The sequence below is a fragment of the Fulmarus glacialis genome, unplaced genomic scaffold (assembly GCF_000690835.1).
Source record: "Fulmarus glacialis isolate BGI_N327 unplaced genomic scaffold, ASM69083v1 scaffold33943, whole genome shotgun sequence".
NCBI lineage: Eukaryota > Metazoa > Chordata > Aves > Procellariiformes > Procellariidae > Fulmarus > Fulmarus glacialis.
The window spans coordinates 1-14127 of record NW_009204211.1 but is presented as its reverse complement, the minus strand read 5'-3'; positions in this window follow the sequence as shown (position 1 = coordinate 14127).

Genomic DNA, 14127 nt, shown 5'->3' with positions numbered 1-14127 from the left:
TATCTGTAACTACTGATGGCATCCTTAACTACGAACAATATACTGCAGTCTTAATGAGCACCACCAGTGTTTTCAGGAAGAATTCCACTACTTCCCATGGTACATACGAGGGAAAGCAAAGACACCTCAACTATCTGTGTAGTGCTGACTTTGAATGGCACACATTGTATATGCAAATAAGTTTTTACAAGAAAAGGGTTGCTTAAGTGTTTGCTCAGCAGAAAAATAGATCAAGCCTGAACAAAACATGATTGACGTCCTAGCGAATACATATGAACAGTCCACACAAAGGAACTAACTGCACAGCCAGTATTTTCCTGCAATACCCCAATGGAAGATGTCTAGGAAATAAACATAACATGATAAAACAATTTTACGCTCAGAGGATAGCTGTGTAACCATATGAACTCTTTTTCCATTTCCTTCTGTGGGAATAAATATTTTAGACAAGCAAAGTACTTTGTAAATGATGCCTTTGTGGGGATTCGTCTGGCCTGGTTCAATTATTTTGAAACCTAGCAATTTTCTCATATCATTGAATCTAGTTTTATTGCAAATAGGGTCATAGAAATAGTCACTCATTGCGATAATGGACTTAGTTTATCTTAACTATTAACACTTCCAGTAGGTTTACACACACGTATATATTCAATATTTATGGATATGCACCGTGCATATATATTAATAATGAAGTAACTTTATCTCCAAGAATCTGAAAACAAAATCACATAATACCATACAGTGTGGGGTGCAGTGGTAACTGGAAGCAGCATATCAGGATAACAGAACAGAAAAGGAATAAATAAATTAGAAGGGAGTCTTCCATATCTTCTTCAACTTCCAGAGTGTCAATTGAGCCTTTGTTCAATATTCCACCTTTCGTGGTTGTGTGTGCTCTTGATTAATAATTTAGAGATGCACCTTTTGGCAGCAAGGTAAGTTTTGTGTTTGCCAAGAGTGATTTTCCACCAGTCAGAGAATACATCAGGAAATAAAAAGGCAAATTGCCCCACAGAGCATAATTAGCTGTGTGCCTTCTTCCTTTTTCTGCCTCGGAAGAAACAGATTTATGGCTGAAAAGTGTGGGACACCCATGAGGTGTCATACAGCACCATTTCTGCTCCTCAGATCTTCCAGGGAGGAAAGCACTGTATAAATCCCAACCTCAAGACAAAAATCAGCCCTTTGGACTGTACGTTTCCATATGTATTCCACGACCAGAAGAGTCACGGTTAATGTCTCATCCGATGGTCACTCCAAAATGGGGCTCTTTTGTGGAGTTGGGGAAAAAAAAGGTCAACAACAAAGCATAATGGAGACAGAGCAATGAATGGGCAGATGGTCTGATAACACTTGGCGTGTGTAGCCAGCTACGCTGAAAGCAATCAGTTTTCCTTTCCGTATAGTCGTTAATTGCTGTGACACCCAGAGAGCTGTGTACCCAGCCGCATTTGCCCCCAAGGAAGGGCAGTGTGGTCAGCGCAAAGTGCAACATCGACTGTCCCTGTGGTGCTCCATGAAGGACCCACAAGGTTATCCTTCCAGTGGGACCTTCTCTTCACCCTTTAGATATAACTACCCTGCGCTAGAAGTTTTTGGGATCACACAGATCTACAAGCTCCCCTTTGATGCAGGCAGGCAGACCTGGGGCCATCCACCCAGGAACTGCAGGCCTGGATTGCTGCTGTTTAGGCATGGTAATATCACATGCGGCCATCTGATCCAGCACCACAGAATTCATTTCTGAAGGCAGAGCCCTGGCTTTATTTGTGGATGTAACAGGTACTTCTGAGTGATGATCGTCTTCCTGGAGCCGTGGCACCAGTTTCCATTCCACACTGTGTAGGGGTTTGTACTGGTTTTGAACTGAGTTCTTCTCTAAGGCAAAGACCTAAACACTGAGCAGAATGTATAACAGGGTTTTGCACTGTGGTGAGAACATCTCCACTGCAGGGCAGAGTGATTTCTGCTTTATTGGGACTGGCTAGAAATGATTTAACTCTGCTGAGGAACCTGGTCTCAATTCATCCCTGGCATGAATCCATTGACTTATAAAAGGCATGGATCCGTCTCCATTTCTTAAAATTGCCTCTCTTATTCATGCGTCTTTCTGAGTAGATGTTACAAATAACCACAGAGTACTTGTGATGATATATAGTAAACAGAGAGAGAATTTCTGGGCTGCTGAAATGAACTTTCTAAATAATTACAGAATGATTCCACATCCATTTCATAATTAGACTCCTGAGATTACAGCCAAGCTATTATTTGTGATTCAACATGCATTTTTATTTTGGAAATGTCCCATAAGCCATTAGGTTTATTCCACCTGAGGTTTTCTAATTCGTTCTGTTCATCCTGCCACTGGGATCTAAAATGTAAAGCATGTATTGATTGAATAAGAGTTACCAAGTAACCAAATGCTAATATCTGCTGTTGGCTCACTGTTTCCACATCAGCCAGTTCTGTTGATGTGGGATGTAGGAGATGGACAGGGCTGGAGTGAGTGAGGTCATTCTGAGTCAGCTTTTATCACACGCTCATCTTATTTTAGGAACAAAGAGGAGTGGAACTGGAATCTCTGCTTGAAGCATCCAGGCTGCTGTTGATGGCAGGGCTGCCACCAGCCATGAGGTGAATGAGAAGGATGCACCCACTGCCAGCAAGAGGATGGCTGAGCTGGCATAAAACAGAAAAGGAAGCAAAAAAGGCATGAAAAGAAAAACCCTCAGAAACAGCCAAAACAGAATTATCTTTAGGAATTACATTTTAGCAGTAATCGCTTCGTGCTCTCTGTTGTGTTGATTGGGGCTTTCTGTAATGATTTCTCATTTCCCCAGGTGAGTTTTGGCCTGAGGAGAATTCAGGCTAGGATGACTGCAGGGTATAGCTTAAAAAGGGGATTAGCGGTCTTGTCTAAATCCCAGATATCAAAAGGCTCCTGTTGACTTCTGTGAGCCACTGTCTGTCCTTAATGGATTTTAGAAACCTGGTAGCCACTAATGCCAAACTGGTCCTGAGAAGGGCAGCAAGTGGGACTGACGGCAATGGGAAGGGAAAAAGCCAAGGGAATCATAAAGCACCTAGATGCAGGCACCGCTGGATAAGATGATTGGACGGCACTGATGTAAATGCTCTTGAGCTCCATTTGCAGTGTCACCTTGGAAGGGGATTAGATTAGATTAATGACAAGAAAGAAGAACACAAAAATGGAGAAGAGAGCAGATTGAAATGTGGGAAAAGCCCAAATGAGTAAAATATGCATGAATTGGAAAGAGTTTGGATGGTGATATTGGATGATGAAGAATATAAAAAGCAAATCCTGCTGTCATTGGCAGCCACTTTCCATTAATGTTAAGTCTATTAATGCTGATATTTGTTCTGGATTTAATTTCTTGTAATTAGTATGTAAGTCTCTCTCCTCCACCTCTCCGAGCCCTGAAGGCTGGTATTTTCAGAGTAAAACAAGTCAGTTTAGCAAAGAGTAACCGGTAGAATTTCCAAAACTGGCCAAGTGCTTCTGGAGCCTACATTCAATTGCATCTCAATTTAAGCTGAGGCGAGGAAACAAAGAAAGGGAAAATTCAGGCAGCACATCAAAGAATGCTTGTGGACATCAGGGTATACTAATAAGTCAGGTTGAAAGCCAGTTATGTTTTGTGCAAGCAAGCTGAAGATTTAAGTTGTGTTTTTGTCCCAAAGCAGAGCATCCTTTGGCATGCCTGCAGGAGTGCCAGAGGGACCTGCTCATGCCAGGGCAATTTCTGTCTGACAGTGGGGTAGCTGAGAGCAGGATGGGCTTTTACTGGAGAGTGTGGAACTGGGGTCAAGCTCTGATCCCTGGCAGGTTTGCATCAGATCCTTAATATGTGATGCCCCTTGGAGGCAGCTTGTTACGAGCTGCCTTGTAACAGTCGCAGCCCTCTCTTTCCCCCTACTTCTCTCTCCTTCATTCTTATCGGAAATTTGGTCCGGGACCAGGAAACCTCTCAGCTTAAATTAATATGTTGGTTAGAATCATCTCTGCTTCAACAAATGTGATTTTTCTGATGTGGAGCGTTTTCATCAGCATATTTTTCATCATCTCAAATGTATGAGCCTTTCAGTCAGTCTCCTCAATGAAACAATGGAAATTACATTGCCTTTTCTTTTAAAGCTAGACAAATGCAAAGGCAAGGAATAAGCTTCACAGGACAGCTATGGAGAGGGTGAATTAATAGCGTCTGAAGGGAGCAGAATTGAAACTGAGCTCTTGGTCTATTGTATGATTCTGGCTATGTGGCTGTTCCCTGGCAGAGGCAAACCTTCTGGGTACAGAGAGCTGGTTCAGTGTCTTGCATTCGCTCTTTCATGCATTATACCTGCCCTAGCAAGCATTTCTGGGAGAAATATTGAGACTGGAGTGCTCTTATGCTCTCTACCTAGTGTTAGCATTTCTCCCTGTGTATTGGAGAGGTGGAAAAAATTAGATCCCTTTTGGAGCATTCTGGGACAAAAGGCTCTTTCCAGCTCTAAAGTGAAGATGATGGAAAGGTGACACCACGGCTCCTCCTTCCCAGAAGAAGGCCTCTCCTGCTTCTGTGAGTCCCCTGAAGCTGTAGAACTGAAACACCTTTTCCTGGCACTCCTGGTTTTGGCAAGCTTTGTCACTTGCTGCATGGATAGTGCCAGAGCTGGGAAATAGTGTCAACTTCTTTGATGGACATATTTGACAGTGCAAGTCAAAAAGTTATTAGCAAGGGATGCTATAAGACTTCTTTACAGAAAAGTTGTTTTCTGTTTGACTGACATATTTTTTTTACAAGTCTTTTTTTGTGCAACATTTCTAAAAGAAAGTAAAAGGACACCTGATTGTTCACCACTCCACCATCAGGGATGCCACTAACTCCAGTGAAGAGCTCTGCATGTGGAACCCAGGCAGGATTTCACCTCTGCTACTCACATCTATAGAACTCATAGATCTCCATTAGATGAGCAAAACTTATCTCTGTTAGGGCGCTTTGGGTCAAGCTGCCTTTTTACTTACACCCCTGAAAGAATATTGCAGTGAATGGAAATTTGTTAGTGTATGTGTAATGGCATTTGCTCTTTGGTTACATGAAGTAATATGAAACACAAAGAGTGGGGCAAAGTACTGTTGATCCCGAAACACAGATATCAAGTTTTTTGTCTGACTAGAGCAATAATTTCTATTTTCCTCTGGTTAAAGTAACGTTACTGTAAGGGGCACAATCTAACTGTAAGGTTGGCACTCTGCTCTCTTGAGCTATGGCTCTCCTGGCTTCTGCCAAAAGGCCAAGTAATTTCATCTGTCACATTCCCACTGCCTGGTCTGCTATCACTAGCTTATTACAACTGGTGAATTTCCAGCATTTTAGCACTCCTGATGCACTGACACACAGTGTCGTCTTCTGAATAATATACTCTGCTTGCAGTACATGAGTGAAGAAAGAAAGTATCTGTCTGCTTCACGCTTCCTTCTCTTTAAATGAATTTTCCTCACATCCCCCTATCTCTGCACAACGACACCTGGTTCCTGTTTCTAAGCCCGGTGGCCAGCCTACTCCTCACCTCCCCTCCAGCCTGGGTTCCTTCGGGCTGTGCTGGGTGACTTTACCTGGCATTTGTCATGGTGGCAGCAAAGGTTGCAGACCTGGCTGCAGCCCGCGACCAGAGAGTGATGGGTGATCCAGGTGTTAGGTGCCTCTGCTGTTTCAGATAGGTGGATATATCGAGAAAAACATGCTTTCTTGAAGCCTGCAAATTTTCCTTGGATGCAAAACATATGCCTCCGCTAAACCACGGACAACAAGCACATCTGAGACTAGAAGAGGAGAGGATTTCCTCAAACTAACCCATAGGAAGGCGGCTCCTGGAGCCACCACCCTGTCACGTCTCTCAGGAAGATCTGGCGTGAGCCAGCACCAGTGTTGGAGAAGGAGGCCAAGTAAACACCAGGCTAATCAAGGCAGGTGGGTTTGCATGGCCATGATACACTATCTGTTCTGTGCTCCCCACTGCTGTTTCGGAAAGGACACCTTCAGCTCCTTTGCCTTTGCCAAATAGAAATCAAGCACCTGCAAGGCAGCAAAATGGCACCGCTTCCTTTTTTTCTGGGGATGTGCAACATAAATAAGCAATATAAAGGAGGAAAAAGAAAGAGAATTTGGAGAATTTGGAGCAGATGGCACTGGTGGTTGTCACGTTTACTTGTCAGTCCGGAGTTGGATTTGGGGGCAGCATGTGGTGGAGGAAATGGCCCTGAAGAGGAGCAGCTAACGCTCCAGTGTACCAAGCTGTCCTCAGTCCTTTGAGCCACCTGCTTACACAGGGGTCTCTTTGTACAAAACCAGGGCTGGAGATCTTTTGGGGATCAATTCCCCCAAATCTTGGCTCTGTCCGTGCAGTAGTAGCTCTGGCCCTAGGCATGTGCAACTAAACCTCTCCTGTCTGAAATCTTTGCTTTATTTGCTCCCCCAAAAGTAAAGTAGCTGCTCCAAGATGCATATATAGAACTTTGTAAATTCAGATACTTGTCAAAACCTTTTATTGCAAAACATTCCTGTCTGAATAATGACCCATTCACTCTAGGTGCTTTATATGAGCAAAATGGAGGTTAATTCCTGGGTTTGGGAATGGCATTAGGAAGGGAATATAGAGCTTTCCTGATCCACATGAAGTTAAGCAGGTCAGACCTCCTTTCTGGAGGTAAAGTGGGTTGTTTGGGATCTGAAATGTTGTTTACCTTGTTTTCAACATCAATGGCAAAACAGGCTCTAGAGGAACAGGTTGTCATATTGCTTTTATACTGATAAAACTCTAAAAACAACTCGGCTAAGAGATTTTATTGCAGCTCCTAGTAATTGTTATTATTGATCATAAATAATATGCTCATTTTCATAAGTCTTGTTTAAGACCAGGGCTGTATAAGAACTACAGATACTGGTAAAGAGACTGTTCCTGCCTGAAGTCTGTATAAACTGAAGGAGCAATGCCAGATTGCATCTGAGTAAAGATCTGGCCCACAGTTTCCAGAGAGGCTGAATATACAACATAAGGGAAAAGAAGCCCAGAAGCTGCAACATTTTGACAGAAGCAGGTTAAGCAGTTTTATGATAGAGGTTCTCTCCACACTGGCCTATGCAGGCAAGAACACAAACCCTTTTTCAGACGTACCTGTTGGTCATGATGAAAAACGTAGGCAGCATCTCATACTGACATGTCTAGCTTGGGAGGCCCACTCAGAAAAATCCTTCATCAGAGCAGCAGCTGTCTCCTTCCCCCGAGCAAATTCCTTTAAAGCTGTCAAAGATGCTGTAATCAGACTAGGTCATCAAAACCAGTCCTCCTGAGGACTGGAAATAAGATCCAGAGATGAGCATTCAGCTACATGGGCAAGGTCTAAAACATTAAAGTTTCCATTGAAATTAAATGAAGGGACTGTAATTGCTGTGAAAGAAAAGTGAAGCAATCATTGGGAGAGCCCGAAAGCTTTCAGACTACCTCCTGAAATGATGCTGGCTGTAAAGCAGGGATCTATGTACCGCATAACAGAATCTGATAACAGAGCAAAGCTTTTACCGGGAAACCAACTTAGATAACTACTGGAGCGTTTGCCTATGTAGCTCCTGGAGCTAAGGCAAATTTTAATCGAGATTTCACCACACAGTTGAGTAGTTTTATTACCAGGTTAAATAAAAATGTTAATAAAGTAATAAAAATGGATTCTTTGTCTTCTTGATTTCAAAACATGACGCTGTGGTCAATATGTTTAATAATTTGTAAATAGAGTGGAACAAAACACAATAGCTCTGGTGACCACTGAGAGGGGGTTGCTGTGCATTTGCACCCTCTTTGCACTGTGCTTGCGTCAGCAGCTTTGCAGTTTCCATAAATCGTTTGTCAGTAAGGAAGAGAAAATGGACTGAGTTCCTCTCTGGTGCAATGTTTACTGCTGTTACATCTGGGATAAATTTGGCCTAGATTTGACTAAACCCAGTCTTGGATAAAGTTAAAGGGTATCAGTGTATTTGATTTTAGCTGTATTTACAGTATATTGTTTACAGTGTCTCTGATTTCAGGTGATTGATCCCTGCTTGAGGAATAGTATTAGAGTAAATAGATCAAAATGTGTCCTTAATGCTTCTCCAGTGCTCTGGCATTACACCAGATACTGGTTCCCAGCTCTTTCCTATTGCTCAAATTTAAAAACAAAGGAAATCATCACGGTGCGAATGTTTGCATAACTGCAGAAAAAATGAGGAATAAACACCCTCTCTCCTAGGTGGGAATAGCTGGGGAAAATCGCTGATCGACCTGGCACTTGATGCGCTGACGGTCTAGGCAGCCCTTTGGTCCCGCTGGGCTTGCAGCTGGCCGGGAGGAGCAGGCAGTGCCCTGACTGCTGCTGTGGGCACAGGCGAGGGGGGGTACGTCATGGGGGCATGAGGATCTCTAAAGCGGTTTGGGAGACCCTGGAGCAGTAAAGCATGGGGAAAGCTGGTGCAGGCAAGGAGTGGGCAGCAGTCCCAGGAGGTGGATCATTAGGAACAGTGAGGAATCCATTTGCCATTTCTGATTGCTGTGTTCATCAAAATCTCCAAGAGTGTGTCACCCAACTGGCTCTCTGCTGCTTTTCCCATCTGTCAGAAGGGGAAACTGAGGCACCAGGACTCACCCAAGGCCATTCAGCAAGCCAGCAGCAGAGCTGAGTGCTGGGGTCGCCTGATTGCTCATCATCCCACCTCCCATAAAATCCCCCACCACCTGGGGTAGGTGACTACTCTGAGATGCTTCAACCGAAGTCTTCTGTGGGCTGCGTAGCTCACAACTATCCAGGGAGAGCACACCAAGAATAATCAGAGCATAAAAACTGTGGGAAATGCTGCTATAAATTCTGTAACAGCGAAGAGCAACCCTGCAATAGTTTTGCAGCGAGGCAGAGCAGAGCACGGAGCAAGTAGCAGAGAGGAATATCGCAGTATATATAAAGCATGTACTTGCCTGAAGCCTCTTGAAGAGCAACACCCACCAAAGGCACTGTGCTTGAGTGAGCTGCAGGGCTTCCTCAGCTGTTTATCCTGGGGAAGGATATTTAACAGCCCAGCAAACTGGCTGAAGCTCAGCTGAAAAACCACAGTGCCAAAAGCACAGGAGACAGAGCCAGTGCAATAAACATGAGGCCGTCTTGATTTTTTTCTGTGTCTAATTATATATATGTTCAGAATTCCTGGGGCTCAATTATAACCTTAAAGTTGCTTTTCCTTCCTCAAAGGCTTTGTCCCTGAGTTAAGCAACCAAGAACAAAGCAACAAGTGTCTTTACTCCGCAGCTCCCATGCCACATTATTCCCGTATCGAATCTGGCAGCTTCCAGTCTTCCCAACACTATAATTAGAGCATCTTGCAGCCATCAAAATAGCACTGACCCTCACCACAGCGCTGACCTGCCTGCTTTGCAGCTTTCATCTGTCACGCACGACAGCTCCTTGCCCACGCAAAGCAATTGCATGGAGGGGACGGGGGTTTTGCATTTCGGCTGTGCGTGCCTGGCCTGCAGCCTGGGTCCACATATCGCCCCGGCTCCTGCACACCCTGCCCTGTGTTGTGGGAGACTGGCTGTGCTTCAGTTTGCTGCTGGGGATCTGGGTGAAATGGGGAGCTGGAGGAAGGAGGCACTTTAACTTGACATCCCTTCACCCAGGCTACTTCTTGAATTAGTGCATGAAGCTTGGCTCTTCTGTCAACATTTCATTTGGGTTTGATTTATACGAACGTGCAGGCAGGCTGTGGCTGACTGCACAGACTGCTGATTTAGGGAGAGCCGAGACCCCAGGACAGATTAACGCAGCCTGGTTTCCTTCAATCTGTGCTGTTTATCTGGGCTTCCAGCTCCAGAGACCCCTCACTGAGCACTGGGGAGCCCCCGTCACCTCCCGGGCTCCCCGCAAGGGCTGGGATGAGAGGAAGGAACACAGGGTTTACCCACCAAGCAAGGATTGCCATGTTGTGGGTTGATGGGCTAAATTTGCCCTCAATCTGCTTTGAACAGTGAGGGGGATTCAAACTGCTCTCAGTATTTCGCTGAGTTTCATTTAGAGGAATTTATCCTCCTTAGGAAATGGGGTGAATAAGCAGCCAGAAGAGGTGTAGGCAGTCCCAGATAGCAGTGATCCCATCCTGAGAGCTCTAAAACAGGTGAGCTAACAGCCCCCGATAGGCTTTCTCCAGGGAGCTACCTTAGATCAAATATCTGAGTTTTATTCATCTGGGAAGGCACATGGGCTGGGTCTGAGTGGGACTGGGTTAGCAGAAGGAGCCGGTGTCCGTGGTTTCATTACTGGGTGCACATCGGATCCGGCTGCTTTGGGAACCACAGGCTGCGGGGGTTCGAGTGCTCTGCTGCACAGGCGGGGGAACTGGGCATGGACCAGGACTTCTGTTTTATTCCCCGCCATCCTTATCACACATGGGTATCGTGCTGTAAATGCAGCATCCCCTCTCTCCCTCTCCTGCTCCTTCCCATGCTCACCAGACTAAACTGGAAAAGCTGTAAAAGATCCAGCTTCATTTCAACTCCTCTTCACTTCAGCCAACTGGCAAAAGTCAGCAGCAAATCCACGCTCAGCTGGATGAAGTAAAAGCAAGAGCGCTTTCACCATGTAGGATTTTTCCCCCCAAGGGCTGAGTTTCTCTCACTGCAAAGTTGGGATTCAGCTGCCCTGCAGACACCCCCACCTCAGTACTGTCACCCCAGGCTCCCACTACAGTCGAGGGAGACAAACAAGTGCTTTTAGGGCAATTCATCCACCCTAATTTAAATGTCTACATCAGCAGCAGATGAGTCCTGTGCTGTAATGCCTGAAGGACTAGCTCTGACGCAGATGCCTCCATCCAGCCAGCTGGATCACACCTACCCTATGCTCAGCCAGAGAATTTTTTTTTCCTGAAGGCCAGAATGACATTTTAATACGTATCGCTGGGAGGCATGGGAGGGGGAGACCTCTTCAGGGTGACCTTGCACTGAATGAGAGTTCTCTACCATGCGTTTGTTGGGCTGTAAGGGGAAAGACAAGGAGGATTTACCAGAGTGCAAACTAACCCCCGTACCGAAGTCCCGGCGCAGAACTACCCAGGTGAGCTGCATGTGCCCTGCATCGGCAGCTCTTTGCATCACTCTCTCTCTCTCTGTAATTGTGTTTCAGAGAGTTAATTTTAAATACAAACAAGGCTCTTTCCCCTCTTCTGAATTCTCTCTTTGTTTATCAGAACATAATTTACATTTTCTTTTACTTTTATGGGAGGTTTGCATTTCCGTGTATGTCAGCAGTGTGCAGAATAGACATCTGAGTGGGTGAAGTGGAATTTTGATTTATTGGAGGAGAGTGCATTATCAGTAAATTCAAGAGACTAAATCTGCCATGGAGAGGACTTCTTTTGTTTCCATCATCAAGTCAGACATTATATCCTGTCAAACATCCCAAGGGGCACTTTTGCTCCAGGCACCAGAGGTAATAACTCTGCTCAGAAATTCACTGTATGCTGAAGTCTCCATTTTACAAAGCCTTCGACTCTTTCAAACACAGGACACAAGTGAAAGAGAGAAAAAAACAGGAATTAATCCTTAGTCTTACCAGCCCTGGGATATCCCCGTTTTTTCAGTGCAGGCTGTGAAGTCCTTCATCTGAACTTTTTCTCCTGGTATGATCCCCTGGCTGAGGGTGGTGTTGCACCATGAAATTTTCAGATTTGAATGCAGTGTCACAACATCACAAACATCAGCGTCCCATCAGTACTTTGCTTGCTTCATCTCCTTCCAGTCCTCAGAATAACTATAATGCTAGTTATCAAAAGAGGGATAGATCCTCCTTCCTGCCTTTTTCCCCTTGCCTGGTGGGGAGGTGGCTTCTTGCTCTTGGGCGCCCTGGCATTGCTCCTGGCCCATGGGCTCAGCACGGTGCTCATTGCCCTTGCACAGAGAGGGAGACCGTGGTCAGATCCCCCACCTCGATGTCTCTGCTTCATTGACACCACCACTACTTACACCACCAACAGCGTGTAGGTTACTTGTTGCTGGCTCAAATATGCTCAGCTCTGGAGGCATTTACGGAGAGCCACCAGGTCACCTCTGCAGTGCATCTGTTCCTTCACTGCGGGTGTTCATTTACTGAAATTCTCCTTTTTTTATGAAGTCTGTGAGACCTGTAGTGCAGGAAGTTACCTCAGATAACAGCATTTGACAGCATGCCGTCAGTTTTGGACGGTGCTGGTGCCATCGCTGTGACACTCGTCTGCGGCAAACGAGCCGTGTCCCCAAGGGCAGTTTTTAACCAGAGCCCTCAACCTGGAGAGAAGCCTGTCTCAAGCTGGAGCGTTATCCATCCTGCTTCTTCAAACACCCCCGCAGCCCTTCTGCTCTTGACAGAGGTCTGGTGACCAACTGCAACATTTAGCGACTGATTTTTGACCCTCTGTCAGGCTTCACAGGTCGATAGTGACCCACTGTTGGTACGTCTGAATGAAGCTCACAGAAGCTTGTATGGGGCATATTTGGTGTGAGTTGACTAAAGAAATATACTCTTTAGTGAGTTCCACAAAGCAGAGGGACACTCTTGGAACAGCCAGCTATTTACGAATAAATATATCTATTCAGAGGGGGAATCACATAAAACAATGGGCTGGCAGTGGCTGGTAATTTAAAATGCAGCAGGCAGACTGCTGTTCACATTAGTAACCTACGAGACACATCGCTTAAATAGCACAATCAGCCCCAACCAGCTCCTTGGGAATTACTGAACCATTTGTGGCCTGCTTTATTCTTAGAGAAACTTGCTCTTAAGACTCTGTTGTATCTGTTTTCTTTATTTACATAAACTTGATAACTTTAAGTGACTATGGTTCCCTTTAAGCCATATGCTTTTCATTTACAGAAAGCCACATATAGTCAGCTCTTAATATTACTTACTGTGGGCTCCTGGTAGGGTAGTATATTTAACAATCCAGTACTATGCAATTTGTGTCATTATTTTTGTCATTTCTTTTCATCTCTGATGTGCAACAAGTTCTTTTCACCACTAAATTTGGAGCTAAATTGTATACATTTCCCATGAACTGATTGTGCCTTGTCCTAATAATTTGGTGCTTATATCATCCCCTTAATTTTGCAAATACCATCTGTTGTACCACAGACACTGTAATGATGGGCAGTGTTTATACGGTGGCCTTTTTTCTAACAAAAACGCATATGGAAAATGGAGGTTAGATCGTACTTTTGAAGTAGGAGGTGGACTTTTGAGAAGCAATTCAGTAGATCCTCATCTGGCCTCAGCTACAAATGGAAGTGGCTCTGTAAATGCAATGAAAGGTGCTAATTTAGACCAACTTGCCCACACATGAACTTGAGTACGATCATAAAGCAGAATAATCACATGACTCAGAAAAGTGTAACGGAAAAGCTAGTTTTCCTCCTTTGTAGTTAAAGAAGGCATTGTCTGTTAGAGGGTACTAATCTATTTTTGAAGTGGCTTGTGCAAATTTTCCATTTCTAGTCCAGACTGGAATAAATACGATCTCAGAAAGACTAGGAGGAAAATTGGCTTTTAAATATACAGCTAAAATGTGGATGAATAGCATGAGTAGCTGACCTCCGATGGCCGGTGGGGAGGATGACAGTCTGCCGGAGCAGCCAGCTAAGGCACCCTTTCTCTGTGTGCCATGGGCAGAAGGAACAAACCAACCAGCTGTTACCCAAGAAGAAAGTTATCAAGTAGTTTGAGGTTTTGGGGGGATGTTCTGGGTCTTTTTTTATATTTTTTTTAAGTGCTTCAGGACTTTCCTGATATGTTCAGCAACCAGTGGGGTGGAAGGCACAGGAGAGCAGTTTTTCACCTTCACTGTATCTGCCACCTTCACCTTCAGGACCTGCCTCCTTCATCCAGTCCTCCCTTGAACTTCTTCCAAACTACTTGCTTAAAATGTCTCCCCTCACTCCTGAGATCACCATCAGTGATGTTGATGCTGCTCAACCTTTCCCTCCATTAACCCTTCACTCACCCCATTTCCATCAACTGTATCATGTTTGTGCAAGTGACTTAGCTGAGCTGAATAATAATAATAATAATAATAATAA